The sequence below is a fragment of the Bos mutus genome, chromosome 2 (genome assembly GCF_027580195.1).
Source record: "Bos mutus isolate GX-2022 chromosome 2, NWIPB_WYAK_1.1, whole genome shotgun sequence".
NCBI classification, from domain to species: Eukaryota; Metazoa; Chordata; class Mammalia; order Artiodactyla; family Bovidae; genus Bos; species Bos mutus.
Genome location: NC_091618.1, coordinates 47777388 through 47796734, shown reverse-complemented (window position 1 = coordinate 47796734; position 19347 = coordinate 47777388). Strand labels below are relative to the sequence as shown.

Sequence of the window (19347 nt, the reverse complement as noted above, 5' to 3'; positions counted from 1 at the left end):
TCAAGAGGATACTAAAATTCTAGAAACTATTATCTGCTTGTGAGAGATACTGGAAACTATTTTCCAGCACTTCAGAAAAATTTTCATGGATTCAGGCTCTTGGACTGGCTTCCAGAAGCCATCTCCAGACTGCGTAGATATAGATGATCTCTGGGTCAACCATGCACTGATGGGCACCCCATTCCTGGAAGGGAATGAAACCCCCAAATGGTCCAAGCAGCATCTGTATTTCATAACGCAGCACAGTACTTCCTGGTATGTTCTCTGCCACTCCATCAGGAATACCACTTGCTTCAAGACGTCCCCACTCCTTTTCCAGCTCTGTTTTGCATTAGTAATCCTCTATCACTCTTTCTAGAACCACCAGCAAACTTGCCCCTAAATTACTTTTGAATCACAAGCACAGAATCAAAAGATTTCGAAAGAAGAGAATTTTCTAGGTTCTTCTGTGAAAAGTGGGGCACGTAGATCTTCAGAAATATCAGCACTTGTATTAACAGCAATTTCTGAGGCTATAACAGTAAGGACCTTGTGAAAATTTTCAGATTTTCATCTAATACTGCTCTTTTGTTTTTCTGTCACCTGGCTGAAGCCTAAATTTCCAAGATTCCTTTGCCACTAGGTGAGACTATATGACTATGCCAAAGCCTTTGACTGTGTGGATCACAATAAACTGTGGAAAATTCTGAAAGAGATGGGAATACCAGACCACCTGACCTGCCTCTTGAGAAACCTATATGCAGGTCAGGAAGCAACAGTTAGAACTGGACATGGAACAACAGACTGGTTCCAAATAGGAAAAGGAGTATGTCAAGGCTGTATATTGTCACCCTGCTTATTTAACTTCTATGCAGAGTACATCATGAGAAACGCCGGGCTGGAAGAGAAGCACAAGCTGGAATCAAGATTGCTGGGAGAAATGTCAATAACCTCAGATACGCAGATGGCACCACCCATATGGCAGAAAGTGAAGAGGAACTAAAAAGCCTCTCGATAAAAGTGAAAGAGGAGAGTGAAAATGTTGGCTTAAAGCTCAACATTCAGAAAACGAAGATCATGGCATCCGGTCCCATCACTTCATGTGAAATAGATGGGGAAATAGTGGAAACAGGGTCAGACTTTATTTTTGGGGGCTGCAAAATCACTGCAGATGGTGACTGCAGCCATGAAATTAAAAGATGCTTACTCCTTGGAAGGAAAGTTATGACCAACCTAGACAGCATATTTGGAGAAGGAAATGGCAACCCACTCCAGCAGTCTTGCCTGGAGAATCCCAGGGACAGAGGAGCCTGGTGGGCTGCTGTCTATGGGGTCACACAGAGTCAGACATGACTGAAGTGACTTAGCAGCAGCAGTAGACAACATATTAAAAAGCAGAGACATAACTTTGTCAACAAAGGTCCGTCTAGTCAAGGCTATAGTTTTTCCATTAGTCATGTATGGATGTGAGAGTTGGACTATAAAGAAAGCTGAGTGTTGAAGAATTGATGCTTTTGAACTGTAGTGTTGGGGAAGACTCTTGAGAGTCCCTTGGACTGCAAGGAGATCCAACCAGTCCATCCTAAAGGAAATCAGTCCTGGGTTTTCATTGGAAGGACTGATGTTGAAGCTGAAACTCCAATATTTTGGCCACCTGATGCGAACAGCTGACTCATTTGAAAAGATGCTGAGTCTTGTATTACCTATCTCTAAACTGTTACATAAAAGAAAAACAAACTCCTATTCTGCTTAAGACACTCTGTGAAGACATATTTTTGTTTTTTCAGCTATGCTCAGTCACTTCAGTTGTGTCCGACTCTTTGGATGCTGGGAAAGATTGAAGGCAGGAGAAGGGGATGACAGAGGATGAGATGGTTGGATGGCATCACCGACTCAATGGACATGAGTTTGGGTAAACTCCGGGAGTTGGTGATGGACAGGGAGGCCTGGCGTGCTGTGGTTCATGGGGTCACAAAGAGTTGGATACGACTGAGCGACTGAACTGAACTGAACTGAACTGAGACTATATGACTAAATTTGGAGCATTTAAGCGAGAGAGGGAAGGAAAGAAACCAGTGGTTACCCATGTGGAGAGGGCACAGAGGAGGAGCAAGAAAGGGGTAAGGAATTAGCAGTTACAAACTACTATGTATAAAATAGATAAACAATAAGGATATACTGCACAGTACAGGGAATTACAGCCACTGTCTTGTAATAATTTTTAGTGATACATAAACTGTAAAAAAGCTGAATCACTGTGCTGTGCACCTGAAGCTAAAAAATATTATAAATCAACTATAATTAAAAAAATAATAAATAAGAGAAATGGGTGCTATTCGTGGTCTTAATTTTGAAAACATCAGGCATGTGCCTGAGAAAATATAAGAATTGGAGCAGTCACTTTAAAGCTAAAGGTGAGATTCAAATGTTGAGGATGGCAGACTGCACAATCAGTCTTGTATTGCCTATCTCTAAACTGTTACCTAAAAGAGAAACAAACTCCTCTTCTGCTTAAGACACTCTGTGAAGACATGTTTTTGTTTTATCAGCTATGCTCAGTCGCTTCAGTTGTGTCGGACTCTTTGGACCCCATGGATTGTACCCCGCCAGGATCCTCTGTCCATAGGATTTTCCAGGCAAGAATACTGGAGTGGGCTGCTCTTCCCTTGTCCAGGGGATCTTCCTGACCCAGGGATCAAATCTGTGTCTCCTGCATGGCAGGTGGATTCTTTACTGCTGAACCACTGCTGCTGCTGCTAAGTCGTTTCAGTCGTGTCCGACTCTGTGCGACCCCATAGACGGCAGCCCACCACGCTCCCCCGTCCCTGGGATTCTCCAGGCAAGAACACTGGAGTGGGTTGCCATTTCCTTCTCCAATGCATTCATGTGAAAAGTCAAAGTGAAGTCGCTCAGTCATGTCCGACTCATATCGACCCCATGGACTGCAGCCCCCCAGGCTCCTCCATCCATGGGATTTTCCAGGCAAGAGTCCTGGAGTGGGTGCCATTGCCTTCTCCGGCTGAACCTCTGGGGGAAGCCCTTTTATCAGCTGACCTAAATGTGCTGCAGTCCATGGGACTGCAAAGAGTTGGACATGACTGAGCGACTAAACTGAACTGAAGCTGAGATAGTTTTCCCCTATATTGTATGTAAGGGAACTAAGTCAAATAACTTCTTTAATATCTTTCAAACAATCTTCCATGAAGTTATCACAGCAGAACTTATAAATAGGGAACTGTACAAGCATGTCAAAAACAGGAGGACTGGGGCAGACTGCCCTGTGTACGAGACAGCAAAAGAGACACTGATAAATAGAACAGTCTTATGGACTCTGTGGGAGAGGGAGAGGGTGGGAAGATTTGGGAGAATGGCATTGAAACATGTAAAATATCATGTATGAAATGAGATGCCAATCCAGGTTCGATGCACGATACTGGATGCTTAGGGCTAGAGCACTGGGACGACCCAGAGGGATGGTATGCGGAGGGAGGAGGGAGGAGGGTTCAGGATGGGGAACACATGTATACCTGTGGTGGATTCATTTTGATATTTGGCGAAACTAATACAATTATGTAAAGTTTAAAAATAAAATAAAATTTAAAAAAAAAAAAAAAGAATGAATTCTGCCCTGGAAGTCAGAAAAATTGAATTGAATAATATCAGTTACTTTTTATTGAATGTTTGCAATTAGCATATACTATGAAATATTTCACACCTATTATCTCATTTGATACTTTTGAGGTAGTTTTTTTTTTTAATCTCATCTTTTAATCTCAGATGAGGAACGTAAGATTAGAAGTTATATAACTTGCCCAAATTACCGAACAAACATTTGTCAGAGCCCAGGTTGTGAAATGATTTGTGAGTATCTAAACAAGTAGCTGAAACTATTTTCCCAATATGGAGCATGTCAGTGATCACAGTGATCTCTAAAAATATCACAACGGGGCAGTCAAAACATTTCCAGATCACACCACACCCACCAGGTGAGACCTGGCCACCACTCATATCATCATTGTGATCATCGTCACCATGATCATCTTCATCTTCATCACTACTGGACAGGAAGCTCTTATAACCATTGTTTCCGGAAGCTTCCTCCTCTTCCAGAGTCCACCCTGACAAAACAGATGGTCGTCCGCCCCCGCCCCCCATCTCACCCTGAAGTGGTAAGCTCTCAGCACCCTCTGCTGGGCTTTGCCTGCAGCTCAGAAGCTCTCTCCACTGAGGGACCAGCTGGGCCTTTCCAAGAGCTACCAGGGAGGTCGCCTGAGGGAATTAAACGGAGGCACTGACTTCAAAGGCATTCCTGCTGAGAGGAAGGCGGTGCTCCAATTAGGCTCCTTCTCTGGCTCCCCAAATGGCAGTTTTCCAAATCTTGCTGTGCAGACCCTGTAAATTACTTTCCTGATCTTTAAGGGGCAGAACTGCTTGAATACAGGAAGCTGTCGACCGCTTATGCCCTGGCCCACTCAGTGATCCTCTATGCACCAGGAGAAGCCACCAAAGATCAGAAGCCAAGGTTTCCAGTGAGATCATCCATGATATATTCCTAATTCTGTCACTTAACAGCTTTCAAATCCTGGTCAAGGCAACCTTTTTTTGTAGGTTTTGTTTTTTTTTTTTTTTTTGGTTTCTTAGCTATAGCATATGGATAAAAATCTATACATGCCTCGCCTGCCTCACAAGATGTTGTGATAATAAAAAGTGATAATTTGCTGAAAAGGACATTGAAAACTGTAAACCACTATGAAAAATCCAGTTATTCCTGCTTTGATATCAATGTCTATGCACTGATCCACAAAGTCAGATTAGGAAAACAGTAAAATGAGTTCTCACAGTTAAAATATATTATCAGGAAATTTTAAATCAACCAAATCAGTAGAATTATTGGTCTTCCCAAGCTTGACTAGGAATATTGAGCTCATTACTAACGTCAGTAACCTACAGTGTAGAACCTGGGACCAGAAAATGCAAGGATCACCCCAGAAACTAATCCCAAGCCAAATCTTAGAACCATAAGGATCTGTCCCTCTTCCCTACTCTCTTCCTCTGCCACAGGAGTCAGCATAAGGGAAATCAGCCAACTGATCTAAAGACACTGAGATAGGAAAGGATGATGGGAGTCCCTGTGTGCTTAGCCAGGCTGCCAAACAGACCCACACTCCTACCTTGAGGCCACCCTTTACCCCCAGTGACATTTCTGCCTTTGCAGCCTCATTCCACTGGCACCTCTGCCTATGCACTGGATTTCAGCGCCCTCTAGGGTGGGATCTTTCTTCCTACCACTACAGCAATGCTGTCCAATAAGATATGTGCATGCCTGCTAAGTCACTTCAGTCCTGACTGGCTCTTTGCAACCCTATGGACTGTAGCCCCTCAGGCTCCTCTGTTCGTGGGATTCTCCAGGCAAGAATACTGGAGTGGGTTGTCATGATCTCCTCCAGGAAATAGAGATACAATGCCATATACAGAACTTAAAATTTTCTAGTAGCCATAGTTAAAAATTTTTTAAAACAAGTAGCATCAATTTTAATAATAGGTTTTATTTAGCCAGTATATCCATTTTTAAATTTCAATATGTAATGAATATAAAGAATTACTAGTGAGATTTTTTTTTTCCTTAATAAGTCTTTGAAAACTAGTGTGTATTTTATATTTATAGCACATTCCAACTTGGACCAGAATTCCAAGGGCCCAAGAGCCATGTGTGGCTGGTGGCTGCTGGGTTGGATCGTATAGCACTTAAGTGCATCATCTGGTGCTATTTCATTTTCTATATCCTCAAAGCTGAATTTCTAAGACTTCCAAAGGGCTAATGAGATAACCTGACAGAAATAGCCTATGACTTAATGGTAATGTGTGTGTGTGTGTGTTAGTCACTCAGTTGTGTCTGATTCTTTATGACCCTAAGGACTGTACCCTGCCAGGCTCCTCTATCCATTGAATTTTCCAGAAAATAATACTGAAGTGGGTTCCCTTTCCCTTCTCCAGGGGATCTTCCCAGCCCAGGGATTGAACCAGGTTCTCCCATCTTGCAGGCAGATTCTTTACCATCTGAGGGAAATGTTTCAAGCCACCAGAAACACTCTTGTTAATGGTAATAAGAGGGAACTATAAGCATCCAGCCTCTCTACTCTTCCTTTTCCCTTAATAACCACTACACATCACACATATGCATCCCTACACATTCCTGATCCAGGCAGGTTCCTCTCTCTCCTCTTGATAATGTAGGTATTTGAATGGGAACAGTGGCTTAACCTCCCGCCCCACCCACCCCAAGTGGTATTAATGTGAGAATTTCAGGTCAAGTTGTGGGGAGACAGTTGCAGACATGCTGGAAGTATGGGAAACCCTTTGAAGACTCAGAACAAAAGATTGGAGAAGTCACCTATGTTCTTTTGAGTGCAGTGGCCAAGACAAGGAATAACTGAGGGTTCTGGAAATTTCAGGACAGCAGAGTTGGTGAATGTAATCACCTCCAGTATGTCTTGATTCTCAGTTTAGTTCAACAAGCATGTGTTGAATACTTATCAAGTATCTTGCTAGGCAGTGGAAACTCTGAAAATAGGACCATCTCTTCCTCATCTCCGTATGGTCAATGTCTCAACTGGCAAGTTTATACAATTTCAGCCAAAAGCAAAAGACATTTGATGTTTTCATTTTCCTGTGTGGCTTTACTTCAGATAACTAAACATTTGGGAGGCTTTCTCAAACATGAAATTCATTAGTGGACCCTTCACGCTTATGTGTGGTGCTCTCTTGAGTGTGTGTGGGAGGGAATTCCAGGGTGAAGACCACAACTCTATCTCCATTGTCTAACAAGGAGGCGGGGGGGAACTGAGGTCACCAGATTGTGACTGTATCTATAGAGAGTTTTATAATCAGGTCATTTTCCTGGGGAGAAGGATGGGGAGAGTATCAGGGGGAATAGTTGGGCGATTGCTAGAATTTCAATAGATCTTAGTTCACTACACCTTTAAAGACCCCAGAACTCCAGGCTGGGCTACAGAAAAGGAGTAAGAGAAAAAGAGGAAAGGAAGGCCACCAACAATCTCCAGCAGGGGATTAGAGTCTACCAGGGTTTTATAGTCCAGGTGGCCAAAGGGAATGTTTGTATTCTTAGAAATGTATCTTGAGCTTTCAAAGCATGCCAAACTCCATGGGTCATTTTGTAAACTACAAAGTCACCAGCTTAAAAAACAGCATAATTGAGCCAGGTCAGGCTACAGGGCATCTTACATCACAGTACTTACTATGTAGTCTATTGCAGAGAAACTTGAATAGAAAATCTTCCTGACCCAGGACATCTCCCAGGGAATCACAAACTGGAACACCTTGGAAAACAGAAACTTCTGGTCATCGCATATGCAGTCCACGTGAACAGTGCTCAGTCAGGAATGGATTGGCCTCCAGAGGTTCCTTTGTAAGTCCACTGTTGAAATCCCCAAAGCGTTTTCCCATAGAAATATTATAACTGATAAGGTCCCCAGCTTATCCTGCAAGGACTGTTTAGCTCACAGTGTTGCTGAGATGTGATACAGATGATGACTGCAGCCATGAAATTAAAAGATGCTTACTCCTTGGAAGGAAAGTTATGACCAACCTAGACAGCATATTCAAAAGCAGAGACATTACTTTGCCAACAAAGGTCCGTCTAGTCAAGGCTATGGTTTTTCCAGTGGTCATGTATGGATGTGAGAGTTGGACTGTGAAGAAAGCTGAGCACCGAAGAATTGATGCTTTTGAACTGTGGTGTATGAGAAGACTCTTGAGAGTCCCTTGGACTGCAAGGAGATCCAACCAGTCCATTCTGAAGGAGATCAGCCCTGGGATTTCTTTGGAAGGAATGATGCTAAAGCTGAAACTCCAATACTTTGGCCACCTCATGCAAAGAGTTGACTCGTTAGAAAAGACTCTGATGCTGGGAGGGATTGGGGGCAGGAGGAGAAGGGGATGACAGAGGATGAGATGGCTGGATGGCATCACCGACTCGATGGACATGAGTTTGGGTGAACTCCAGGAGTTGGTGATGGACCAAGAGGCCTGTCGTGTTGTGATTCATGGGGTCGCAAAGAGTCAGACACGACTGAGAGACTGAACTGAACTGAACTGAACTGAATGATGAAAAATAGTAAGGTGCAGTGTCACCGCCACACTAGGAATTAAGCACTAGAGGAAAATAAATTCATTGAAAAAGAACTTGATATTCAGAATAAAAGCTGAGGTCAGAGAGAGATCCCAACTATCACCTGCCTCTGCATCCCTACAGCAGAGAGTGTGTGACCCAGAGGCCCTGCCTTAGCCACCCAATGCTTGGGACTAGCCCCTCCAGGACCTCACTGCTTTTCATCTCCTCCCCTCCTTGCCAGAAGAATTCTCCCAGTGTTTGACATCTGACAAATGCACGTCCTTCCCTAATACTGACCCTCCTGGAGAAGGAGCTCTCTTCTCAATCTGCTATCCAAGTTAAACTTGCCTCCTTCCTAAAGAGGAACACAAAGGAATCCTTTTGGAAAGACCCTCCAAAACAGAGAAGGGAAAAAAGGAAATCTTGATGATACGTTTTGGATGATTGTCTTCCCTGAATATGGGAAGAACAAGCCAAGAAAGCTGGTGCTGTTCCCTCAAGCTAAGGAGTAGACAAGGTCAGGGCAAGAATTCAGGAGAATACCAGGTTGCTCAATAAGGAAACGTTTATGAATACTAAATGAAATAGCAATGAAGTTGACATATGCTACATTTTATAATTATTTAATAAATCTGTATTAACTTCAGTGTTCTATTTTTCTTTTCATGTGTCAAAGCAAACAATTTTTTTCAGATCTCAAATTTCAATAGGCCCCAGAAAAGCTAGACAGCCCTAAGAATTGTGCCTGCAGCCCAGCGTTCCTACTCTTCTGGAATACTGCACAAGTATCAGAGTGCTGGGTTTGTCCCTGGGTTGATGTTAGCCTCAGTAAGGATCCTGTTGTGATATAACTGACATTACAATTTCAGGAAATTTTTCTGTTTTAGTATATCTTGAAGCACTTAATAAGATAGAATAGAAAAACTGGCAGCCTCAAGCAAAATTAAAATGAAATACCTTTAGGATGGTCAACCAATTCTGCTTCCAGGGGTCCACATTAGAGAAACATTTGCAAACATGTACAAAATAGAGTGTGCAAAGATATTCACTATCGCACTATTTTAAAATCTTGCAAAATTGGAAGTAACCCAAGTATCCACGAGAAGGGGAAGAGTCAATGACAAATATACACATCTCTGCCATGGAATACTATTCAGCAGTTTGAAAAGAAAGAAGTAGATTTATATTTACTGATGTGAAAATCTTTGAAGACAGGTAAATAAGTGAAAAAAGTTTCAAACTAATTTGAGCCCTAAGAGAACATATGAAACTATATATTGTTGCTATATGTATATATATGTGTGTGTGAAATAAAGGACCATAAAGAGACAAACCTTACTCTTAAGATGAGGAATGTACTTCTTTTCTTTTTCAAGGGGTTGCTGTGAAAGGAACTCTCAAGTCTTAGTGTACTTCTGTATTGTTTGCATTTTTTATAATGGGAAAGTATTCATGTATTAGCTGTGTAATTTAAGAATTACATAAAATAATAACAAAAGCTCAGTGATATTATACATGTAGTTTGGGAGAGTCTAGGCTTGAGTTTTAGTCTTATCCCTTTGGGACTTGGTGTGTCTGAGCCTGTCTTGCTGGGCAGAATTGATGGGAATCTATTTTCTAGATGAAGAGCCACCTGGGAGAAGTTTGTTTCGAGAGAAGAGAGAGGCAGGCACACATGTGTTACCTAATCCCCAAGGCTCAGCGGGTGGAGGGAGGAGCAGTCGTGAGGCCAGCACTACACAGTGTGCTGTGGGACCAGGGCAGGTGGGCTCCCACGAGCTGATGAAATGGTAGCAAATGGCCACCCAAGGGCTTGGAGAGGAAGAACACTGGGCAGTGTGGCCCATAACTGGTTCTCTTTCTTACTCTCCAGATGTGCATTTCCTTCTGGTTTCCCGCCCAGGATAAAGTCGTCAAATCACCCAAGGTTAAAATTCTGCCAGGCTGTTTCTCCCTTTCCAGTGTTCCCCATCTCTAGGTCACCAGGCTCGCTCCATGCTCTCTTGAAATGCACCTCCCATCCAGCACCTTCTCTCCATTCCCCTCTAGATGTTGTGCCTCACACTATCCACCACACAGAGGTCAGTAAACTTTCTGAAGCACTGAAGATGATTTCTGAGTTTTCCAGGTGGTGCAGTGGTAAAGAATCCACCTGTCAGTGCAGGAGACAGAAGAGAAGCGGGTTCTATCTGTTGGCCTAGAAGATCCCCTGAAGGAGGGCATGGAAACTCACTCCAGTATTCTTGCCTGGAGAATCCCATGGACAGAGGAATCTGGCAGGCTACAGTCATGGGATCACAGAGTCGAACACGACTGAGCACTTATGCATGCACCATGATGATTTAACCTTCCTCAAATCCAATGGCTCTTGCAAGCTTCTTGCAAAGTCATTTCTGTCTCTGAGCTGATCAACTCACCTCTGCTACTCTCCTCTCTTATCTCCCTCTGCAGCATGTTTGCATGTCCTATTTTCCAGGTACAACAAAATGATGAGCATCCCCCTCCATGTTATGCTTTTACAGCCAGGCCTTGGTATCCACTATTTCTTTCTTCTGCTTGAGATGTCCTCTGCAGACTTCGTCATCTGGTGAATCCTTACTCATCCTTCCAGATCCAGGTAAAAAAACTCTGACTCTTCTCTCCCTAAGCAGCCAGGGACCCAGTCCTTTGTGTTCCCCAAACACTTTGCCCACATATCCGTCACAGCACAATCACATCATCTGACCATGGCTGTCTCCATGCTTCCCTTCCAATACAGATCAGAGCTACATCAGGATAGGTTTTCATTCACGTGAGCATTCATTCAACAGATGTCTATTAAGTGTTTTCTATGTGGCAGGCACTGTTTTAGGCATTGAGACGATAGCAGTTAAGATGGACAAAGCTCTTGGAATTTCACTTTAGTGGGGAGGAAAAACAACAATAAAAATAAATATTTCATGTGAAGGGCTAGGAGGACAAAAAAAATTAAGGGTAAGGGGAGAGAGTGAGGAGTTGAGAGTGTCTTCTATTTTTTGCTATGATATTTTAGGTCAGGAAAGGCCTCTCTGAGGAAGTGACATTTGAGTAGAGACTCAGATCAAGTGAATGTCTGGAGATAGGGCAAGGAGGATTCCAAGCAGAAGAAACAGTTAGTGAAAAGGACCTGAACTGAATGTGAACTAGGTGCGTTCAAAACATAATGGGCTGGAATGAGCTAGGAGCAAAGTATAGAAGATGAAGAGAGAGACAGAGGTCTTGAAGGCCATGGTTAGGAGTTGGGATTTTATTGAGTGCTGTTGGAGTGTCTGAGTGTTGTTCTCTGATTTCATTTTTAAGAAAGACATCTTGGCTGCTGTGTGGAGAATAGGCAATATTGGGGGCAGGGGAAGAAGAAAGAAGAACAATTAGGATGATCCTGCTATAGTCCATGGAAGAGAAGGTTGTGGCTTGAACGAAGAAGGCAACACGGGAGAAAGTAGGAGGCATTAAACATGTTAGGAATAATAGATTCTATAGCAGTTACCAAGAGCTTTGAAAAGGCAAGTCAAAGGGAAGGTTAGGTTTTTGGTCTCAGCAACTGAGTAATAGGAAATGAATTATCTTATTTCTTTTCATACATCCTCCTCATATGGTGCTTAATATACAGCAGGTTGTAAGCTCTGTATATGTGTGTGTGTGTGCATGTGTGTGTGTGTGTGCGTGTGTGCATTTTTATGCACACATGTGTTATTTCCACAGAGAATGTGGCCGGAAGAAAAGTCAATCTTAGCTTCAGTTGTAAATGGTATTCGATTTCCTTATGGTATTCCTGTGTTTTGAAAAGTACTTAATAAAAGGGTGATGAAGTAGGCATGGAAAGAATTCAGCAGAGCCTCTGACTGACACATCAGCCAGCCGCCCCCTCCCACCCCCCCAACCTCCCGTCCTTCTCTCGTGTTCCCTCTCTCTCTCACACACATACACACACACTCAAATTCCTGTGGGCATTATGCCAACTGAGTGCTTTACATGTCTTCAGCTAAACTTGCATAAAATTCTCTGTCATGCCACATACAAACCTATGTGCTAAATGACTAAAAATGAAACAATAATCTGAAAAAATAACTTTCCTAATTTTGCCTTGACGTTAATCTACTCTTCCTCACCAAAAATCGACTTTATTGCTGCCTTTTTGTGGCAGTTTCTGCTTGAAGATAGAGTGATGTTTGATATAATGATGTCCTTCTGCATTGGGATCAAGGAGTAAAACAAGAAACTGGGGATTCTTAGGAAATTCTGGGTCTAAGCAGAGGTCTGGAACACTCAGTGAAGACCCTAGGACTCTAAGTACACACATTTATACAAGTTTTTGCTAAATGGGGTATACGTGATACATGTATCTCTGAAAATGTTGAGCTCTGTGAAATTGTACTCAAAACAATACAGCTTGTGGATAAAATGTAACTGGCAAAAACCACTCAAAATCTCTGAAACTTGGCAATTAGAGCACCACCTAAATACATAACTAGCATAATTTAAAATGAATATACTAGACCAATTTAAAAGTGTTATAGTCAGTGTGGAATCTAAATTTTTTTTACAAGTCAAATAATTTTGATGAAAGGGGATCTAGACAGATACAAGATGGTTTCAATTTGTTTGCTGTTCCTCTCATTGAGAAGCAAAGTCTAGTTCTCTCTCCTGGAATCTGAGCTGGCCCTAGTGACTTGCTTGACCCATAGAATGCTGCAAAAGTGATGTCCTTGTACTTCTGAGGTTAAATACTAAGAAAACTTGGAGATCCTACCATGGACTTTGGAAATGCTGCTGCTGGGAGAAGTCAACTGCTCTGTAAGAAGTGCAACCACTCTGAGGTCAACATGTTATTAGGAAATCTGAACTATTCATGTGGAAAAGGAAGAGAGAGAAAAGGAGACAGAAATAGAGAAACCTAGCCACCCACCACCCAGTTCTTCCAACCTCCATTCCTCCAGTCATCTTGAGTTCACAGATACTGTAAAGCAAAGAGATATTCTTTCTAAGCCTCATTAAAATTGCCGAAACAATGGCAGATCAAACACTTATGTTGTTTTTAAACCACTAAGTTTTGAGACAGCTTGTTATACAATGTAGATAAATGAAACATAGCTGAAAGGAAGAGTTGAGGTTACTGAACTGTGGCAAAAAATGAAAAATACACAATGATGAGGAGAAGCAGCCAATCAGGTAAAACTGACCTGAGGAGAAGACTGGGGGGGATTGTATCCACTCTCAAAGCATAGCTTCTTTGATATCCACCCTAGATTCTGCATGTGTCAATAAATTCCAGAAAAACATCTGTTTATGTTTCATTGACTACATTAAAGCCTTTGACTATGTGGATCACAGCAAACTGTGGGAAATTCTTAAAGAGAAGGGAATACCAGACCACCTTCCTGCCTCCTGAGAAATCTGTACACAGGTCAAGAAGCAACAGTTAGAACCAGACATGGAACAACGGACTGGTTCTGAATTGGGAAAGCAGTACTTCAAGGCAGTAGGTTGTCATCCTGCTTATTTAACTTATATACAGAGTACATCATGCAAAATGCTAGGCCGAAAGAAGCAGAAGCTGGAATCAAGATTTCCGGGAGAAATATCAATAACCTCAGATATGCAGATGACACCACCCTTATGACAGAAAGCGAAGAGAAACCAAAGAGCCTCTTGATGAAAGTGAAAGAGGAGAGTGAAAAAGCTGGCTTAAAACTCAACATTCAGAAAACGAAGATCATGGCATCCAATTCCATCACTTCATGGCAAATAGATGGGAAACAATGGAAAGAGTGAGAGACTTTATTTTCTTGAGATCCAAAATCACTACTGGTGGTGACTGCAGCAGCCATGAAATTAAAAGATGCCTGTTTCTTGGAAGAAAAGCTATGACCAACCTAGACAGCATATTAAATAGCAGAGACTTTGCCAAAAAAGGTCCATCTAGTCAAAGCTATGGTTTTTCTAGTAGTCATGTATGGATGTGAGAGTTGAACCATAAAGAAAGCTGAGTGCTAAAGAATTGATGCTTTTAAACTGTGGTATTGGAAAAGACTCTTGAGAGTCCCTTGGACTGAAAGGAGATCAAACCTGTCAGTTCTAAAATAAATCAGTCCTGAATATTCATTAGAAGGACTGATGCTGAACCTGAAGCTCCAATACTTTGGCCACCTGATGCGAAGAGCTGACTCATTGGAAAAGACCCTGATGCTGGGAAAGATTAAGGTGGGAAGAGAAGGGGACAACAGAGTATGAGATGGCTGGATGGCATCACCAACTCAATGGACATGATTTGAGCAAGTTCCGGGAGTTGGTGATGAATAGAGAAGCCTGGCGTGCTGCAGTCCATGAGGTCACAAAGAGTCAGACATGACTGAGCAACTATACAGTAACAACAGTACTCAATAGTATGGGTTTACCACAATTTGTTTAACTATTCATCTTTTGAAGAACATTTAAGTTATTTCCAGTTTTTGGAACATTTGTATATAGGTTTTGTGTAAACATAAGATTTTATTACTGATCCATATAAATTATGAGATAAATAAATGTTTGCTGTTTTGGTCACCAAATTATGGAGTAATCTTTACTAAATATATAGATAATAGATAATCTTTAATACTGTATATATAATAGATAATTGTCTTTGTTAGTATGGACTGCTATATTAGAAATACTATAGGCTGGTGGCTTAACAAATTTATTTCTTACAGTTCTGGAGGCAAGTCTGAGATTAAGATACCAGCAAATTTGCTATCTGGTGAGGGCTACCCGTGTTTCATAGATGGTCATCTTCTTGCTGTGTCCTCATGGCAGAGACAGAAAGAGAGAGCTAGCATTCTGGGCTCTTCAGTATAAGAGCATCAATACCACCACAGGAGATACACCTCCATGATCTCATCCAAACCAGTTACCTTCCATAGCTCCACATCCAAATATTGTCAAATTAAGAGTTAGGCTTCAACATACAAAGAGGAAGCACCATTCAGTACATAGCAATAATTAATGCAGATAGTTATGTATTTCCCTAATGCATGTTATATTATATAAGATAATGGCCTTTTCCAGTTGGAGTTATATTAGAGAATTAAGCAGAAAATGACATAAGTGACTGTTCTCCTAAAGTCACTAATGTACACTATGGACTTAGGACGGTACATAGCTATTACTGTTCTAGGTGCTTACCTGAGGAGGTGATTCATTACACACAATGGATGCCCCGGAGCACTAGCTTGATTTTCTCTGTGCAGTCTGGTAGAGAAGAGCTGGAGAGGGCTTAACAGTGTAGACATTGAAGCTAGATTATATAGGTTCAGATCCAGACTTTACCTTTAACTTCCTAAACAAGCCAGGACAAATCTTTTGAACTTCCTGTGCCTTGGTCTCCTCATCTGTAACAGGGGGCAATAATATTAGCTACCCTCTCCCTAGAACTGATATGAGGACTAAATGAGTTAATAGAGATTAAGGCATAATATCTAGCACATAGTAAATACTATTTAAATGCAAGTTACTAGATTGTAAACAATTAACTATTAAAATGATCAGTGTTCGTTAATGTCCACGTAAAATCATCTTGCAGTACATGATGATGGCATCATCGACTCAGTGAACATGAGTTTGAGGAAACTCTGAGAGATGGTGAATAACAGGGAACCTGGCATGTTGCAGTCCATGGGGTCATGAAAAGTCGGACACAACTTTGGGACTGAACAACAACAAATATTCCACATTAACACAGGTGATAAATGACTCCCTTCCCCATACTTCTCCTTTTGAAGACTGAGATTCTTCAAAAAGTTGTGCTAGGGACTTTCCGTGGTGGTCTATTGGTTAAGAGTCTGCGCTCCCAATGCAAGAGGCCCAGGTTCGAGCCCTAATCAGGGAACTAGATCCTACATGCCGCAACTAAAGATTTTGCATTCCGCAGCTAAGAGCCTGCACATGGCAACTAAGACTCAGTGCAGCCAAAAAATAAAAAGCTGCATTAGATTTTTAAGCTGCTAGAACACAATTCAGTTAGAAACTTCTCTTGCCGAGGAAGCTCAGCACTGCTGTCCCCAAGCCTGCAGGGGTGAGTGGGGAGAATCATGGGTTTACAATATGCAGTAAGGAGCAGAGAGAGAAAGAGAACCTGATGCTTGGAATTTCTCACTGGCCCAAGAGAGCTCTCAGGAAAAAAAAAAATAAGCATAAAATGTCTACCTCTTTTTGTGTTCATTTCTCTTTAGCACTACTTCTAAAACTTAAATAGAAGTTAAACTCCAAACTGAATTGACTTTCTAAACATCAAGTTTAGAGCACAGGTTCATGATAATCTTGAAAGAGATACTGGTGCACTGCTGAGAACCTGACTCCTGAAGGGCAATTTTATACAGAGAGAGTCTGGCCCAGGGTCTTAATATAATAACTATTACACATTAAGTGTACCTAGTTATCTGTAACGTAAGAATAATCCTATGATTTAACTGCTGATAATACTTGTTTTGTGTATGAGAGCCATGTTACAACTGCGTTTGAAAAGAATTTTAAATGAACCCTACTGTGGGCAGGGCCCTTGGTGGGCGCTTGAGTGCTGGTTTGAAGGGAAAAAATGTGTATAAGAAGCATGTGATGTTTTTGCAGTGGTTTGAGGGCTGGGTTTGGTAATTATACTCTCGAATGCGAAAATCCAATGTGGCCTAATGAAAAACACACCTCTGTTCTGCTTCCAAAACTCATTCCACACACAGGACAGTGTTTGCCCAGGCCGATTGTGTTCTGTAAAGGGTGCGTTCACTCCACTTCTGTCTGTAAGTGCACCAGGGCAAAAATAAGATGCCATAAAAATGCGTACTGCCTCCTCCCTTTGGTTCCAGTTAACTCTTCCTCTAAGGTACCTTCTCCATCACTCTTATTGCCCAGTCGACTTATTTGAAAACACAGACAAAACCACTCTTGACAGAAGGAAAAGTGGTCATGTGGGTAACAAATCAACTGTGTAGTTCACATCATCATCACAATAAAATATTGTTGAGTAAGTACCCCACAGAGTTATAAAAAGGATAGTTTGTATGGGTAGGAATAAAAATCCAGCAAGGAATTACGCAGTCTAATGTGAAAGTCCTTTTTTACTACAGAATTCCTATCTACGCCCGCCCTGCAATGTTGAACATTTGACTACAAGAATTCGAAGGAACCAAAACTTACCTCATGGATTTTGAACTGAATCTTGAGAACATGCGTAACATCTTTCTTCCTTATCTAGTAGAATTTGCTAATCAAGAAAGGGGAGACCTTTACAATCCTTTTTGTACGAGAAACACTCTATGTAAAAATACCAAGGACTGCTCTTAGTTGCCCACATGCAGGCTTGTATTGTTGACTGTTTGTATGTTGCTGAGGGCCTTTCAACTAGGTCATGGGGCATTGTTCTCTTTATGTTACTCAATGGAGAAATTTCTCTTAGAACTCAGTATCAGGAGTGATTATAATTTTCATGAACAACTTTCGCGAAAAGGCTCCACTCTTTTTGCTCTCTTTACTAAGAAGCTAACATTCCTACTCTTATTTCACAACTTGTACTGAACCTTTAGGTATGCATTTTGTGTAATAATGTTATCTCTGGCTTTATCTTATTTATCCTACTTTAATGTTTCCCTTTCCATAATTTCTTCATCTACTCTTTTAATCTTGCACTATATTTTTTTGCATATAAGCAATCTCAAGTCCACTTTTGGATAAGGCATGGTTTAAATTTCTAAATAAAGTGTCTAGAAAAAGAAGTGACTGTATTTCTTCAGCAGTTATGCTGACCAGAGAAGAACTTTGCTTTCCTCACCATATGGTACACTGCAGTCAATATCAGCCTGGTTGTCTGAAATTCCCACTAACGCTAGGTGGTCACCATGGCCGTCAGGCTGCCACATCTGCTTCCTGACACAGGCCCCAGGATCTCACTTACAATTATTGGAACCTAGCCTGACTTCAGTGCCTAGCAAGAATATCACATGGTACAGGTGGAAAGAGAGGGGTTACAATCAAAACTACATCCTGGATATATTTTGGTTTATCTTTTCTCTTTTTCTATCTTAACAACTGTTACCATTTATTGAATTCTTACTGTGGTCCAAATGCTTTCTTCCCCCCAAATATGGAATGCTTCACGAATTTACACGTCATCCTTGAACAGGGGCCATGCTAATCTTCTCTGCATCATTCCAATTTTAGTATATACGCTGCTGAAGCGAGCACTATTTTGATTTATCTTAAACATTCCAAGTAGGTTCTAACATCAAAAATTTGTTTTGCAAATACAATTCCTTTTGGTTTGGTTGGTTACTTTCTTCCCTGATACATCTTGATAGGATTAATGTTCCTCTTAACCTTAGTCCTCCTCACTTATATTTCTCTTACCTCTAAACATATAATTGAATTAGAAAGAGTTTTTTTGGCTCTTCTTGCATATTACCTCAAAACCAAAACCATAAAAAGGCAGCTAGATACAAATTTAAAAAAAAAAAATTTTTTTAAGGAAACAAAAAGACAGCCATAAGCCCAAACCAATCAAACAACAAAAAAACAAAACAAACTTGGAATCGCCACCAGCAGCACCATAATAAAGTTAGAAAACAAAATCAAATGAGAAAAAATATCTGCAATATATGAACACAGGTCAATTTTGTTAATATATGAAGCTTTCTTAAGAGTCAATGAAAAAAAAAATCCCAGAAGAAAAATGAATTAAAGGCATGAACAAGCAATTAACTAATATGAATATAAATGAACAAAAAATATGAAAAAATATTTAATCTTACTAGTGATTTAAAATTTTTTTTATTTTTTAGCTTATTTTTATCTAAATAGATAGCTAGTGAGAACCTGCTATAAATCACATGAAGCTCAGCTCAGTGCTTTGGGACTACGTAGATGGGTGGGTATGGGAGGTGGTAGGTGGGTGGGTGGTCCAAGAGGGAGGGGATTTATGTATACATAGCTGATTCAAGCTATGGCAAACCTAGACAGCATATTAAAAAACAAAGCCATCAATTTGCCAATGAAGGTCTGTCTAGTCAAAGCTTTTCCAGTAGCCATGTACAGATGTGAGAGTAGGACCATAAAGAAAGCTGAGTGCCAAAGAATTGACACTTTCAAACTGTGGTGCTAGAGAAGACTCTTGAGAGCCCCTTGGACAGCAAGGAGATCAAACCAGTCCATCCTAAAGGAAATCAACCCTGAATATTCATTGGAAGGACTGATGCTGA

The 19347-nt window shown here is 41.2% G+C and overlaps 1 non-coding gene across 1 annotated transcript; it reads right to left on the bottom strand.

Annotated features, from left to right (window-relative positions):
- Positions 1–18230: 18230 nt before the first annotated feature.
- On the bottom strand, positions 18231–18333 carry LOC138985101 (U6 spliceosomal RNA). Its single transcript, XR_011462368.1, has one exon. It is a non-coding gene; the product is annotated as a U6 spliceosomal RNA (small nuclear RNA).
- Positions 18334–19347: the final 1014 nt, after the last annotated feature.